Below are 7,473 nucleotides of genomic sequence, written 5' to 3'. Positions count from 1 at the left end.
GGCTAAGCTGTCGCAACATTATATCCCTAGATAAATGTTTGCATGTTACAACTCAGTATTATTATCTTTTGAAGTGGTTAGACTGTCAGTTATTTTTCGAAAATATTATCATTGTTTGTATAATGTATTTATTATTTAATAACTAAAATTCAAAGTTTTGATATATTTATATTCATAAAGTATATGTATTTTTCTTTTTTCGTTATTTTCGTGACGGTATAGTAATATTTTAACATGTAGATTTAAATTTAAGCTTTCCCATTGTAAAATAAAGAATATATATTATCTAATTAAGCTTATAATACATTTTAATAAATGTTTCCTTATATTTTTGGTCATAGGTTCTGTACCCTTATTGCTTTAGTGAAAATATACCTGATGGAATATAACTTATAAATTGTTTACTCAAAGCAATTATAAAGTATAAAATTCTACTTAAACTTAATTTCTTTCGACAGTAAGTTAAATCAAGTTAATTCAATTATAGAATTACACAAAAATTATAATAATTTTAAATCAAATTCCATATTTTTAAGCTTTTTATCCAATTCATATACTACGGAATATCAAATATTTTGATCTTCTCATAGATTTAATTATTAAACAATTAATAAGTCCACACCTTTTATTAGTGGCACGCTTTTATAAACATTAAATTAACATGATGTAAAAGCTAGGCTTATATACTACATAATAGCCTTAGCATATCATAAATATTAATTGATTTCAAAAAAATAAATATTAATGAATCTCTTTTCTTTTCTTAATTCATAAAAAAAAGAAATTTTTGTTTCTAATTGAATTAGCTCTTATATATTGTAGTATTTTAAAGGAAATAAATCATTTAACAATAAGTTTTCAAACATTGTTAAAAACGTTACGTATAAATAGAGTGGCATCTCTTAAACTTTCCATGTCAACTGTACACGAAGAGGGGACGAAGTTGTATGGGGAATGAAACTGTAAGTGTCCGAAAATTATAGGATATAGTGCATAGGTAAGAGTAATAGTCGTTACCTGGATCGTAAACTAGCTTCGTAAACTTGGCTATGCTATTTGTACGGCACTACCTCGCACCGATAAGCAATAACCGAACTTAGCTCGTGGGGTTTTCATCAAATACAAACTTTAAAAGTTCAAAGCCAAAAGGCACGAGTATACGTATTTGGAATAACTTATATAGACTATCTCGCTCCCTTTTCTCTCTTTGTATCTAAGAAAATATTTTGTTATAAAAAAGCACAAATAAATTGTTTAAAAATGCTCAAATTAGATTAAGGACATGCAAATTGGTTGCAGAAAAAAAATGACTCTAAACCTTATACATAACTTGTACGAACTAAATATTTGTCATGAGAGCATTTGTTTCTTTTTTAATTATTATTTTTTCTTTATTTTTAGTTTAACCAACAGCATTATTCGTTTGAAAGTGGTGGCCAATTAACTTCATAATTCTTCCGGAAAGAATCCCTTTCTTTAAAGATTTTTTAAATCTGTATTCCTCCCCCTTATATTCTTCCTACACTTCAGAATTCTTTACTTATTGTTTTATTAATATTTTTTTTTTTATTCTCTACTGAATACCTTTAGCCGGGGTTTTATGATAACCTTGCAAATCCTTAAGCATCAGGCACGCTCAATGAATATCAATTGACTTTTGGGAACTTAATTTTTTGTAGTTGTATCTCCTCATTAAAGACAATTGACCTTCATATGGTCACTGAAGAGAGACTAACTGCTACTCTAATGATCTATGTTTCGACCTGAAACAATTGCAAAAGACCAAGATAATAGATGTGTGAAAGCATCAGTTAAAAGTTACTGAACTGGCGTTTTGTATTCTAGATCTATATTAGATTGTTTTACAAATGATTTAGTCTATTAGATAATTATGCTGTTCGTTTATCAAACGAATCGAAAAGATTAATTAATTTTTAAATTAATTTTACAGCTGATACAAAGACTTTTATGTCATTAAAAATTGAAAAAATTGACATAAAAATCATTGAAAAATAGGCCTACGTTTTTTCATTTATATTGATAAATTAATCTATAAAAATTAAATATAAAGCACTAACTATTATAAATAACTTAATTGTTGATGATGTTTATAATTTTTAAAACGAATTTAGAATTTAAAACTAGATTTTCTATTAAATATCTAGAAACCTTAATTAAATTTGTATAAATAGCCTTGATTTTAATTAAATAATATTTCATTTTCTTAAAGAAATTTAACTTTATGTAATAGTTCTTTATTAAAATGTTTAAATAATCAAGAACATCATTAAACTTCATTAAGTATATTAAGTTTCAAACCTAACAAATTTAGTTTCAGATCTTTCGATGAATTAATTTATATTTAGAGTTATTTTTTTAACAGTTTCTTCCTCCTAATTTGCACATTAAACTATAGTTATCTTTCTTTTCTACAAATATTTATATTTTCATTAAAAATAAACTTAAATTAAATCAACAAATTTATATTTTTATTTTTAACTGTACTGTATGATATTAAATGCTTATTAATTAACTAAATTTAAAAATGCTTGTAGATCTAGTAAATTTAAATCCCATTTTCATAATGTGGGATCAGCGTTGCGTGACATCTAGTGATAAACACATAAACTAGAGCATGAATATTTAATTTTTTAGAATAAAATTACAGATATTGAATTAAATTAAAACAATTCTTATTAATTTTAAACTAAAACTCGATTTTTACGAATAATTCTTACATATTATCTAATTATACGTTTAAATCAAAGATAGATATAACACATGATAAGATTACTATAGATAGCATGTGATAAGCTTGTCAAATTTTTTATTTAAATATGTTAAATATATAAATTAGAATTATTTTGCTTAAATATAAGAATAAAATAAATAAATTTAAAAAAAAATTTTAATTAAAACAAAGTCTTTTAACATGAGATTTAAATATGTTTTTATTTCCTCCTTAAAAACGATGCAAATGGATTTTTTTACTTAATTTCTTCATCTAAAAATTTAAATAAAGCAATAAAAAAAACTAGATTATGGCATAAAATTAATTTCTACTTAAAGTAGAAGGAATAATGAATATAAAATCGGTTTAGAGCATTAATTAATAAAATGCTTGATAATTATTTATAGATTTATAATTCATCTGAAAGCTGTAATGTATATTAAAGTTTAATTTACCGAATTATAAATTATAAGAAGTTTTTTTAATATAAAATTTCTAATTACTCTCAAAATAAGAATTTTATGGGGGGTTTAATTTAAAATTTTTATTTTATATTCAAATTAAATGTATCAAAATTTATTTACCTTATAACTAAGTAAATTTTATCGTCTTAAAATATAAAAGTGTTATCTTTTATATTAATAATCCATTCGAACGTAGTAACTTACTTATTTTTTTGTAAGAAACTTTCATTTTTCGACAGATAAAAATCTAAACAGTTGGTGATAACAATGTACCTTAGGCATGGTAATTAATAAAATAAGTATTCTTATCGAATATTTTGTAAATTTTAATAATTGTCTTTTTGTATAATGTTCTGTTACAAGGTCAGCAAAATAGGCCAGGAGGCTGATGACATTAGTTATAATGAAAGACAAAGTATGATTACATAAGCAAATAAGACGAAAGAATGTCCTCAGTGACATCGCATCATAAGACAGATTCGGATACAATGGGAGGGTCACCCTTCCAGGCACGAAAAACTCTCATTAAGGCACACGAAGAAATGCGTCCATACTTTATTCGGTGCATATAGATTAGTTGCCTTACAGCCTAGGACATTATTGACTTTTCAACAAAAAAAAAAAAAAAAAAAAAAAAAGAGAGAGAGAGAGAGAGAAAATACAGCTGCCGTGCTCATTCCTGCCTCCAGTCATGCAAATACAAATATTTAGATTTATTCGGATAAATTAAAATCACATTTATGTTAACTTTGCATAAAGAGTTTCGATACTGGACATGCATTTATTTTTATTAAGTCGTTTTTTATTGAAACAAATTTCTTTTTTCTGACTTAATCAGCCTAACAAGTTATGGAATTTAAAAAAAAAAAAAAAAAGTGATTGTCGTGCAGTGGTTAAGTTTGATTATTCAAAATTTTATGAATTTATACAATAAAATCTCTCTTTGCAATTGTGGACGATTAGGCTACTGTGCAGAATTGCATTAGGCATTAATTACACACAATAAAGAAGAGAAATTATAATGTTTCAGACTATATTTTTCGAGAAATATGATAACATCATTAATAAAAAAATATCATGGAGATACATGGGCAGAAATAACTGAATACATAAACAAAACTTCATAACTTATTGCAACTTATAATATAAAGACAATTAAGAGATACAGAAGACGTAAAGCTGCATTTTATCCAAATAATTAAACATATAAACAATCAAGTAGAGAGAATAAAAATATGGAAATAATGAATAAGTTTTACTCATGATTTTATAATGTTTTAAATTTTTTGATTAAAACATTATTCTGAGACGGGCTGGTCACTGTGAAATTTAATTTTCAAACGATTATATTATGAAATGAACATAAAACGATTATATAAACGTAAATTTATTTAAAGATTAAATATTATAAACATAAATTATAAATATAGATGTATAATAAGAATAAAAACGAATAGATTTGGCTTTGAATCTAACTTAGCATAATTTATATCAATAATCTTTATTTTATTCGTTAGACACTATCTTACAGACTAAAAAATAAATAAAACGTAATCATTTAAAGTAAGCATTGATATAAGTTTCTCATACTCTGTTAAACATAACTCGTTTATGCTTTTTGAGAAATAAGATATTTTTAAGCTTTTATACAATATATTTTAATCAAATTTGATAATATTAATAATTTAATAACTACACTTTTTTACTCATAGACAATTCTAAGAAAGTTAATGACACCAAACGAGATTTGTAACATAGATATAACTTATATTTGAGGTTACGTTTTTACAATAATTTTACTAGTTTTAGGAAAAGCATGTATATTTTAAATGTCCTATCATAAAATATTTTCCTAAAATTTTCTACAAAGATGTTACATAAAATTCTTAATGCTTAATTTGAATATTTTATTTTTAATAAAAGTTTTCTAAATTCTGAAGAAAGTTTAACATATTTTTTCGTTTATAAATTTATATTTTTGTACATTAACAAATTAAATTATATTTTATACAATATTTAAAAATATTTAATTAAAATTTATCAAAGAAACGTTCAACTGAATAAAAAGGCAATTTGTGTTTTTAATTATAATTATACATCAAACTAATAACAACTTGTTTATTAAAATAATAATAATAATAATATATTTCTTATTGTTTATTAGACATTAAATATTAGTAGTTTAGTAAAACATTCCTTAACAAAATTCTGTTTGTAGCTATAGTAGCGATGTCTAAATTACCTTAGTGCATTATAATGTAGCTAGAGAAGATAAACTTGTTTGCTTTTAAACATTAAAAAACCGATTTCTTCTAACATAATACTTTTTAAGTCAAAAAATAATATAAACTATAAGCTACCCGATTTTAGTGTTTGTTAAACTGTCTTCCAGTAGAACCCCACGGTAGAGTGACAAATGATATGAGCATCGACCTCGCCATTTATGTCCATTGAAAGATTACAACCGCGACACTAAAGTTGACACAAAGGCATTCATTACTTTTTCTGTACGACACATCATTTAGAATAATAAATAGAATTGTGTTAATTTATCATTTTTGAAACATTTAGTAAGCTATCTCTACTATGATCTGTGATAAATTTTTCTTTTTAGAAATGTATTATGTGAAAAATAAAAAGTTGTAAATCTGCAACACAATTAATTAATTAATTAATTAATTAAATTCTTGTACAAAATTTATATCTTTAAATATAACAAATTTATACCCTTCATGTTTCTTGAAAGATTTAATTAATTAACTAAGATAATTATTAAGAAAGATGAAGGACCATAGCTAATTGTAGTTAATTTTTAATGTAAAAGTATATAAAAAATATAAATAAAAATTTTTAAATTTTATAATAATTTTATTATATTTTAATTTAGTAAAGGTAATTTTTAAATGTAAAATTAAAAGATGTTTTCATATCTTTCAATATTCTTGAGTATTCTTTGAATGTATATGTATAGGTCTACTGCATCTGTCATACATTTAAACCTATTCAACAAATAACTAATTGAACGTGGGTTAAACTCATACCAATCCAATGAAAGAAAAAAACCTATTAAACGTTAACAAAAGGAAGATCTAATCCTTTTACAGGATATATGAAAAACACGAACATCTGTTTGATGACATTTTGTATCTCAAGTCGAGTTGTAAACATACCCCCTATTCTTCTCAACGTTGTAGTTAGTTACCCAATTAAAGCATTACATTTATAAAGTTAATGAGTTAAGCTTAATTAAAAGAAAACTTTTAATAAAAAAACACAACGTCTACATTGCATCACAGATTTGTAATGCAGTGAAGTATGAGTATCTTGTAACACTTAATAAATTATTAAATATTTTAAATAAAAATATATTTTAACAAAATTTTAAGAACAAAACTGAATTAAGCGATTTATGAGACTTACCTGCCAAGTACACGAATCCAATGAGAGAAATGACATAATGAAAAATTTCTCTTGACTGACCGATCTGTCCTGGATGTCCACACGTCCAAGCTAGCCTCCGGTATTAAAGCTAAACACCCCATCAGGGGCGTTTATCGATAAAGGATTCCAGTGTATAAGCCGCAGGGAATAACACGTCGTCATGGTAACTGCAAGAGGCGGAGAAAACTTAGAAGAGATAGAATAGGATGAATTGGACGATGCGCTGTATGAACTAAATTTATGTTAATGTTGAAATATAAACTAAACATTTTATATTTTGTAAATATAACCTAAAACAAAAAATGATTTGCATTTAACTAAGGCTCTTTTAATTCGAATGTACGTTTCTAAGCAAACCTTCATTTTCATTTTTCTCATTTTCTGTATTTTGTTCATTAAATTAGGCCTATACTTAGTTATATTTATTTGAAAGATTTGTAAAGATTTTAATTTTAAAATTAATTTTATTCTTTTAATGAATTTTATTTTTCGATAAATATTGAGAAAATTCAATTTCAATGATGAAATTTAGAACGTTTTATTCGTCTTAATGAATTTATCAAAAATTTCTTAGATGACAAAATTTCATTCTGTAACTGAATGTATAAAGAAAATCTTATTTTATATAAAATGAAATTTATAAATTAGTTAACGAAATTCTCATTTCATTAAATAATAGCCTACATATTAAAATCTCTTATAAATTTATAAAAGTTTTATTCAATTAAATAAAATTACTTTAGTAATAATACCATTAAAGTAATCTTATGGATAACAACAATAATTAAACCCTTTAATCAAAAATATTCATATAGTATAATATTAAATTTAGTATTT

Source organism: Centruroides vittatus, unplaced genomic scaffold (genome assembly GCF_030686945.1).
Source record: "Centruroides vittatus isolate TY-2023 unplaced genomic scaffold, ASM3068694v2 contig_3324, whole genome shotgun sequence".
Lineage (NCBI taxonomy): Eukaryota > Metazoa > Arthropoda > Arachnida > Scorpiones > Buthidae > Centruroides > Centruroides vittatus.
This window is presented reverse-complemented; position numbering follows the sequence as displayed.